The following is an 8777-nucleotide window of genomic DNA, read 5'->3' on the forward strand; positions in this document are numbered from 1 at the left end:
TTAATCTTTTGGTTTTTGCTTCTCTTCTTCCAGATCATCCTTCACTTCAGTATATTTTGAATTCTCAATTTATTGTTTTCTCTTTTGTTTCTTTGTTGATACTTGCCATTGCAGATTCCAGCTTTTCTACTCTCCCCATTATTTCTGCTGTGCAAACATAAACTCTGCTCTCATGATTCTCATTTTTCTTTTAAACCACTCAAAAGAAGCATATTGGGGGACCACATTCAACTCAGATTCCACAGGGTCCTTTGTCTCATCAAGCATTGAATCATTTTCTTTTGTTTCGCGGTGTTTATTTATTTATTTGTTTGTTTTTATTTTTAATTACAACTGTATAACAGACCATTTTATTCTTGCATCTTTTCAATGGTTTCTTCTTTATATTTTCCCTTCTCCTTTCCAACTTGTTGGGATTTGGCTTTACGCTCAAGAATCTTTTTGCAATCTTTATCCAGTTTTAGTCTGGTGATAACTACCTTACTAGGGTGAATGCCCACATGGACAATTGTGCCATTAGCGTTTTCACGCTGCACACGCTCAATATAGATGACGTATTTCTTTCTGTAAACCTGAACTACCTTGCCAATTTGCTGACCTTTGTAGTGTCCACGAGCCACCTGCACCTCGTCATCCTTGTGGATGGGCATCGAGAGGATGTTGTACTTCTGCATCAGCTCCTTGGACAGCGGCGACGACATGAGCTTGCGCTGGACGTGCGAGGGTGCGTGGAAGTGTCACTTGAGGTTCTTGCTGCGGTCCAAGGTCACAAACGGATTGAACTTCATTTTAGAGAGCGGGGCCACCTGAAAAGAGTGCGGTGTTTATTTATTCACAGATACCTGAACTCATTTGTAAGGTCTGGATATCATATTTCCTTTCTATTGTTACTGTTTTTCTTATTGCTTTACATGGTTTTGTCCAAGGTTTTGGAGTTTTCTTCTTCCTGAAATATTTTTCAATTTCAATCTTTTCCTCTCTTTTATTTTTCACTATTGCTCACTTTCTGACTCCCTCCATCCATTCCAATGGTGGTTTCCCTGGGGGCTAGATTTCTAAATGTCTCAGTTTCTTCCCATTCTATGCAATTTATGGCTTACCAACATAGGTCTCTGTGACTTTTGGGGAAGACATAATTGGGCCCAACTGGATGCTGGGCTCTTTCCCTCAGGCTTAGTGGAATGCCCACACAGTTTCCACATACTCAGTGTTCAGTCCCAGTGCCCTTCCCCACTCCCTCTATTCCTAAACACTCTGACACTCAGAGAGCATCAATGCCGGTGCTGTGAGTTTGATATCTGTATTTTGTGTCCTTGTGGCTCTGGGAGGAGGGAAGGGTGAGGTGTGGGGATGAGCTCTATTTTAAGCCCAGACACATGTCCTGCCCCTGTTCCTCTGCTCTCCTGCAGAGATCTTTTGTAGCACAAAACACTTTCATTGCATCCCTGGCTATCTGTTGCAGCCTGAACCCAGATCATCATAACACTGGAAAGATGGAGGAAGGACTGGGATGTGGGGCTGGAATTTGTTGCAAGTCTATTTGTTGGGTCCTTTGGCCAGCAAGTGCAGCCTCACTTTCAGATCCACAGAGGGGAAGGATTGCTGAGTGAGCTCAAGATAGGTATCAAGTCATGTTTCTTTAACTTTATTTTGAATTCCAGGTATCCTAAACCGTGGATGCAGCTGAAACTGCCTTATCTTTGCTGCATATTTTCAGTTTTTGGAGAAGTTTGAGAGGCTGTGGGGATCAGAGAAAATGCCTAATCACCCATCTTGTTGTCGCATGGCCCAGAAGTCTAGACCTGTTCTTTTCTGAGATGATTTTTACAGACTTTTGCATGTGTTGATTCACTGAATGTCTGATGTTTTCTGTATTACTAAATACTGTGTAAGTTTCAATACTGAAGCTCATGTAAGAAGTGTGGAGTTTGCAGTTGCCTTGAACTTACTAGGCTAGCTCATTTATGTTCTCTTTTTTCTTATTTTACTTTTAAGTAGACCTAGAAAGATTGCCTTATCAGTGATAAGTTCAGGCAGCCTGAGACTCATTTGTATTGTAAGTCCATAGGACAAGGTTGGCAGGTTGGCCTGGAAACCCCAGAATATGCTTAACACCCTTTTCTCAGGAGCCTCACTCTTGTTCAAAGAGTATTGTATCTTGTTTTCTAATAAGCTCTCCAATGAAGTCTACTTTTCTTGTTATTGGGTGAGTTGGAATTCCAGATGGAGTGCCATGGTGGCTGCAGGGATCCACTGGGGGAAAGTTCAGGTTTCCTTTGGAATAAGGGACACACAGGAAATTTCCCAGGAATTTCAAGGGGACTGTCTAAGATGCAGACCTTTGGCAAAACTTTGGCCTACCTTGTACTGTACAAAACATCTTAAAAAGACATTTGATGGCTTTCCAGGAGGGGCAGAGCCAAGATGGCAGAGTGAAAGCAGTGACTTGCTTGAGCTCTCCCCCAAACCCCTCCAAATACTCATAAAAAATGGCTCTAAACAAATTCTGAAGCAGCAGAACCCACAAAAAGACAGAGTGAAACAAATTTCCAGCCCAAGACAACCTGGAAGATTGATCAGAAAGGTGTATCGTACCGGGCTGGGAGTGCAGCGCAGCGCAGCATGGGCGTGCAGGCCGCAGCAAACCTGGAGCAGGCCTCAGAGGACTGAATCGCGGGCAGCTGCGGAGGTTTCCACACTCCTCAATCCATGAATGCCACAGACAACTCAGAAGGTCAGTGGGAAAAGTCTGTTTCTGTCGGTGGTCAGAGAAGAAGGAGGAGTTTCAACTCCATTCCCCAAGAGTGTGGCCCTGGGCGGGGCAGCTGCTTCCTGAGCTTCCCACAGACTAGGGGGGAATCCAGTGGCTGATCAGAGAGGGACTGCAGGGATCTCTTTGCCAGTGCTGAGGCAGGAATCTCTTGCTTTGCCCGTGTGTGGATCTGGGTCACAGTTCTGGGCGGCAGTGCTGGGGTGAGGAGGAGTGCTGGCATGGTGGAGCTTGTAGTGGCTGTGGAGAGGAACCCCTTCTCACAGTTATGGGACAGAAAGGAACACTTGTGGTCACAAGCCAGGAAAGGAGTAAACACCTGCCCCTTATCATACCACCTTGGATGAACTGAAAATTTACAGGTCCCTACAAGTATCTCTGAAAACAGCTACACAAATCCCTGACAATACACTCTCCATATTGGAAGCAGACTCTTACCTTAACAAAGAGTTAAAACTCAAGTAATTGGCTGGGATCATGAGCAAGCAGCGCAAAAAGAGTCAGACTATATTATCTTACTTTGGTGAAAAAGAAGATCAAAATATACAACCAGAAGAAGACAACAAATCAAAGCTCCTACATCTAAAGCCTCCGAGAAAAATATGAATCAGTCCCAGGCCTTGGAAGAGCTCAAAAGGGATTTTGAGAAGCAAGTAAGGGAAGTAGAGGAAAAACTGGGAAGAGAAATGAGAGTGATGCAAGAAAATCATGAAAAACAAGTCAACAGCTTGCTAAAGGAGACCCAAAAAAATACTGAAGAAAATAACACCTTAAAAAAAGCCTAACCCAAATGGCAAAAGAGGTCCAAAAAGCCAATGAGGAGAAAAATGCCCTAAAAAGAAAAATTGGCCAAATGGAAAAGGAAGTCCAAAAGATTACTGAAGAAAATACTTCCTTAAAAATTAGAATAGAGCAATTGGAAGACAGTGACTTTATGAGAAATCAAGACACTGTAAAACAAATCCAAAAGAATGAAAAATTAGAAAACAATGTGAAATATCTCATTGGAAAAACAACTGACCTGGAAAATAGATCCAGAGAGAGATATTAAAAAATTATTGGACTATCTGAAAGCCATGATCAAAAAAAGAGCCTAGACATCATCTTTCAAGAAATTATCAAGGAAAACTGCCCTGATATAGTAGAACCAGAGGGCAAAATAGAAATTGAAAGAATCCACCGATCTCCTCCTGAAAGAGATCCCCAAAGGAAAACTCCTAGGAATATTGTAGCCAAATTCCAGAGTTCCCAGGTCAAGGAGAAAATATCACAAGCTGCCAGGAAACAATTCAAGTACTGTGGAAACACAATCAGGATAACACCAGATTTAGCAGCTTCTACATTAAAGGACCGCAGGGCATGGAATATAATATTCCAGAGGGCAAAGGAGATAGGATTACAACCAAGAATCACCTACCCAGCAAAACTGAGTATAATCCTTCAGGGGAAAAAATGGTCATTCAGTGAAATAGAGGACTTTCAAGCATTCCTGATGAAAAGACCAGAGCTAAACAGAAAATTTGACTTTCAAATACAGGACTCCAGTGGAACATGAAGAGGTAAACAGGAAAGAGAAATCATAAGAGACTTATTAAGATTGAACTGTTTACATTCCTGCATGGAAAGATGATATTTGTAACTCATGAGAACTTTGTCAGTATTAGGGTAGTTGAAGGGAAAAAATTGTATGTATGTATATATAGAATAGATAGAGGGCACAGGGTGAGTTGAAGATTAAGGGGTCATATCTGGAGAATAAAATTAAGGGATGAGAGAGGATGACACTCGGAGAAGAAAGGGAGAGGTAGAATGGGGTAAATTATCTCACAAAAAAAAACAGAAAAGAAAAGTCTCTCACAGTGGAGGGGAAACAGGGGAAGGTGAGAGGGAATGAGGGAATCTTATTCTCATAGGATTTGGCTTAAGGAGGAATAACATACACATTCAATTGGGTATGGAAATCTGTCTTACCCTACAGGAAAATAGGGGGAGAAGGGGACAAGAGAGCAGGGGGGTGATAGAGAGGAGGGCAGACTGGGAAAGAGGGTAATCAGAAGCAAATACTTCTGAGGAGGGACAGGGTCAAAAGAAAGAATAGAATAAAAGGCAGGGCAGTTTAGGATTAAGGGAAATAGAGTTAGTTTTTCACAACATGTCTAGTAAGGAAGTGTGCACATGTACAACCTATATTGAGTTGGCTGGCTTTTCAATGAGGGTGGGTGGGGAGGGAGGAAGGGAGAAAATTTAGAACTCAAAGTTTTAAAAACACATGTTTGAAAAAAAATGTTTTCACATGCAACTGGGAAATGAGAAATACAGGAAATGGGGTATAGAAGTCTATCCTGCTCTACAGGAAAATAGAAGGGAAAGGGGATAAGAGAAGGGAGGGGGGAGAGATAGAAGAGAAGGCAGACCAGGGGAAGGGGTATCCAGAATGCATGCCATCTTGGGGTGGGGGGAGGGGTGAGAAATTTGGAACTCAAAAACTTGTGGAAGTGAATATTGAAAACTAAAAATAAATAAATATTTTTTAAAAAGACATTTGATGAAGTCAAACAATGTTAAACAAGAGATAACACTTCTGGGTCCTCTATAAAAGTATCAAGTTAGCTAGAGTTGGGGGATTCCAGAAATTAGGGTGATTATGGAGCTCTAGCTAAACTCTCTAAGAAGGAATGACTTGGGAGGGGAGGTCCCAGTTTCACCTTTAGCCAGGTCTTCTTTCTCCCCCTCTTGTCTTTCACCAGGGCAGACCCTTCAAACTTTGAAGGGTGTGGAAGATGTTGGGCTTCTTATCTTCCCATCTGTGGCCTAAATTGTGTCCTCGCATCTGACGGCAGTAGCTTCTGCATCATCAGGAGCAAAGGACAGACTGAACTCATGGGAAATCTTTGAGTACCCCATGAACAGGAGAAAATGACTTCTGGCAACCAAGAGTTACCCCACAGCCACATGACAGAAGTCCATTTTTAGCCCACTCTCCTACAAGTATATGAAGAGTTCAGGGGAGAGTGAAGGGTGGCTTTCTAGTAAATCCAAGGTTCCTGTGGATTGCTTATGTATGTGATGTTTTGTACCAAATATTCTTACCACACCTTCTTAATAACGACTCCTTAAAAAAAAAAAGACCTATGGGGGGCAGCTAGGTGGCGCAGTGGATAGAGCACCAGCCCTGAAGTCAGGAGGACCTGAGTTCAAATCTGGTCTCAGACCAAACACTTGACATTTACCAGCTGTGTGACCCTGGACAAGTCACTTAACCCCCAACTGCCTTAAAAAAGAAAAAAAGAGAAGAAAGACCTATGCAATATTGGCTGACTAAATGATTCTGTTTGAAAGTAAGACATGCTGGTGGGGACTTGAGCTGATAGAATTAGAAGATTTACACCCAGGTTTCTCAGGTATCCCTAGAAAGGGGAAGGAGATAAAACTCTAGGGACCCAATTCATCAATGGGAGTTTAGAGCTTTAATTAGGCTACATAGGATTAATGATCTATGAGAGAATGCAATTGATGACATTCTTGATTGTAATATTATCAATCTCCATTTAAATTTTGTAATATTATTGAAAAGCAATGAGAGGTAGTGAATAGGAAATCAGCCTTGCAGATAGGAAAGCCTGGCTTCAAGTCACATCCCAGACATATACTGGCTATGTGATCCAAACCACTTAATCTTTCTGTGCCCTGGGCAAAACTCCTATACAGGCTGTAGGCAACTTTCCCTTCTATACGAGTGGAGAATTTCTACTTCGGGAGTGCTCTGTGCTGATGCAATCCCAGATCCGAAGCCCTTCAAATGCTGTTATTTCTACAGTTGTTTTCTTGGTCTGGATCTATGATCTTGGAGCCATCAGGAATGTTCAGGTAAAAGACTTCCTGCTCTACAATGTACAATCTTAGAGTATGGCCTGAAAGTGCTATGAAATTAAAGGCCATGCCCAGGGTCACTTGGCTTATCTGAGTCACAAGGACTCAAGCTAGAGAGATACTATTAGTAGCAATGGCTTATACCTGACCTGGGACTGGCCTAGTAGACACATAAACTCTCCCCCTCCTCCTGTTTTGGGACTGTGAAGATGAGCTTTCCGGGCTCACCCAAGACAGGTGCAGTGGGTGGAACCCAAGGCTTCTTCAAAGTGTGCAATCAACCAGTTAGAGGTAAAACTAGCACACGTGAAATTATTTCAGAACAATTACAAGGCAACAATTAAAAGTGCAATATAATAAGAGAGGAAACAGGTTCTTTGAGAACTGGGGGATGCAGAACAAAGGACTGAGCTGATCTGGGTGGAGGTAATTAGCAGAACTGGATGAGGTCTGGCTATCATCATAATAACCTTCCAGAGCAGAGCTGTAGAAGGCAATTTTTAGGGCACTTAAGAATTAGGGGACCCCTCATTCTCTTGGCAGAATAATGAGTCTCTATGTACATGAGAAATCATTAATCAAATGGAATGCCATGCAGAGTATAATCTAAGTTCTAAAATGATGGATCATTCAATGATAATAGGTTTTTGGAGCCCTGGGACCCTTTCTTTCTAGGAGACCTCATTATTCCCCTCAGTCTTCTCTTATCTAGACTGAATAGTGCTAATTATCACTCCCTCCCTCTTCCTTCCTCCTTCCATACTCCATTCCCTTTTCCTCTCTCCCTCTCTCCCTTGTATCCCTTCCATCCTTCTTTCTTTCCTTCCTTTCTCCCTCCTTTCCTCCTCCCCTCCCTTCTTCCTTTTTTTCCTTCCTCCATCCCTCCCTCCTTTTTCTTTCTGTTTTCTTCCTTCCTTCCTTTCCTTCATTTTTTACACTCTTTTTCCTTCCCCTTCTTTGCTAAGTCTCTTTCTGTATCTCTTATGACCCCTTCCCACCTTCTTCTTATACTTCTGTATTAGCACAGCCAGGCTCAGGACACCAGCAACCCTAGCAAGACTCTCTGCCCTAGACCAAAATGGAAGAAGTAAGGGGAGGAGGAAGAACATCCCTCGGCCTGAGAAAGTCCTCCCAGACGTCCAGCCAGGCAGACGTGACGCCACCTGGGAAATCAAAGGGGCACAACTGTGCCAGACCCTTCATGGGCCGTTTGGCCACCTGTCCTCCTAGAGCACCGCATCAGCACGCACGCTCAAACGTGTGAGGTGGAGGGAGCTGTAAACAAGATAACAAAAGAGGAGCCAGCTGTGAGCACGCGATTCCTTTGATTCTGATTTGACAGAATTTCTAGGAAGGTTTCCCAGGCAGTAATTTGCAACTTTTTTTTAAATTTTTGTAGTGAATGAAGTCCAATAGACCTCAGCAGAACAGTAACAGGGTCTGGAAGAGTTGTCACAAAGGCTTCCACATGTGTCATGAAAAGCCTGAGTGGCCCCAGAGAGGAGAAGAACCAAGCCTCTTCCTGCCCACCCCCCACTAGGGACCTCTGCTTTAAGAGGTATTGGGCCAATTACCCCATTATGAGGCCATAGGCACGAGTCCATTAAATGTCCAAGGGGGTCTTTGTGTGTGACAGCGGCTTCCATGAGTCACTTCCTGTTACTGTCTCAGGAAAATTCCTGTTATTTTTCATTGAAAGATTGGACATTTTTATTAGCGACTTTGGGGAGCTTAAGAGAATAGCAAGCAGCTTTTCTTTTGTATTTACAAAGCTGTTAATTGCCTTCTTTACAAAATTAAATTCCATTATGCGCTCAACTGGAACCTGAGCATTTCTTTATTTGGTCCAAGGGAATGACTCTTAAGGTTATTTTGCAGCAACCAGACTCCAGTGGCAAGAACACAAGCTCATTGCTTTTGATTTCCAGCTTCAGAGAGACCACATTTATTTGGAGAATAAATAGTTATCTTAGCCTAATGGTCCCACTTTACAGCTAACAATGGGATTCATCTCCTTTCCCCCTCTTCTGAGATATGGCCCACTACTTAAAAGCCTTCCATAGCTCCCTAGTATCTGGAGGAGAAAATACAAGACCCTCCCCCATCTAACTCCCACCTCTCCACCTTTGCAGTCCTC

At 42.9% G+C, this 8777-nt stretch overlaps 1 pseudogene; it reads right to left on the reverse strand.

The window, feature by feature from the left end:
- Positions 1-350: 350 nt before the first annotated feature.
- On the reverse strand, positions 351-788 carry LOC110197054 (large ribosomal subunit protein uL24 pseudogene; annotated as a pseudogene).
- Positions 789-8777: the final 7989 nt, after the last annotated feature.

The sequence above is a fragment of the Phascolarctos cinereus genome, unplaced genomic scaffold (assembly GCF_003287225.1).
Source record: "Phascolarctos cinereus isolate Bilbo 61053 unplaced genomic scaffold, phaCin_HiC Scaffold_4;HRSCAF=312, whole genome shotgun sequence".
NCBI lineage: Eukaryota > Metazoa > Chordata > Mammalia > Diprotodontia > Phascolarctidae > Phascolarctos > Phascolarctos cinereus.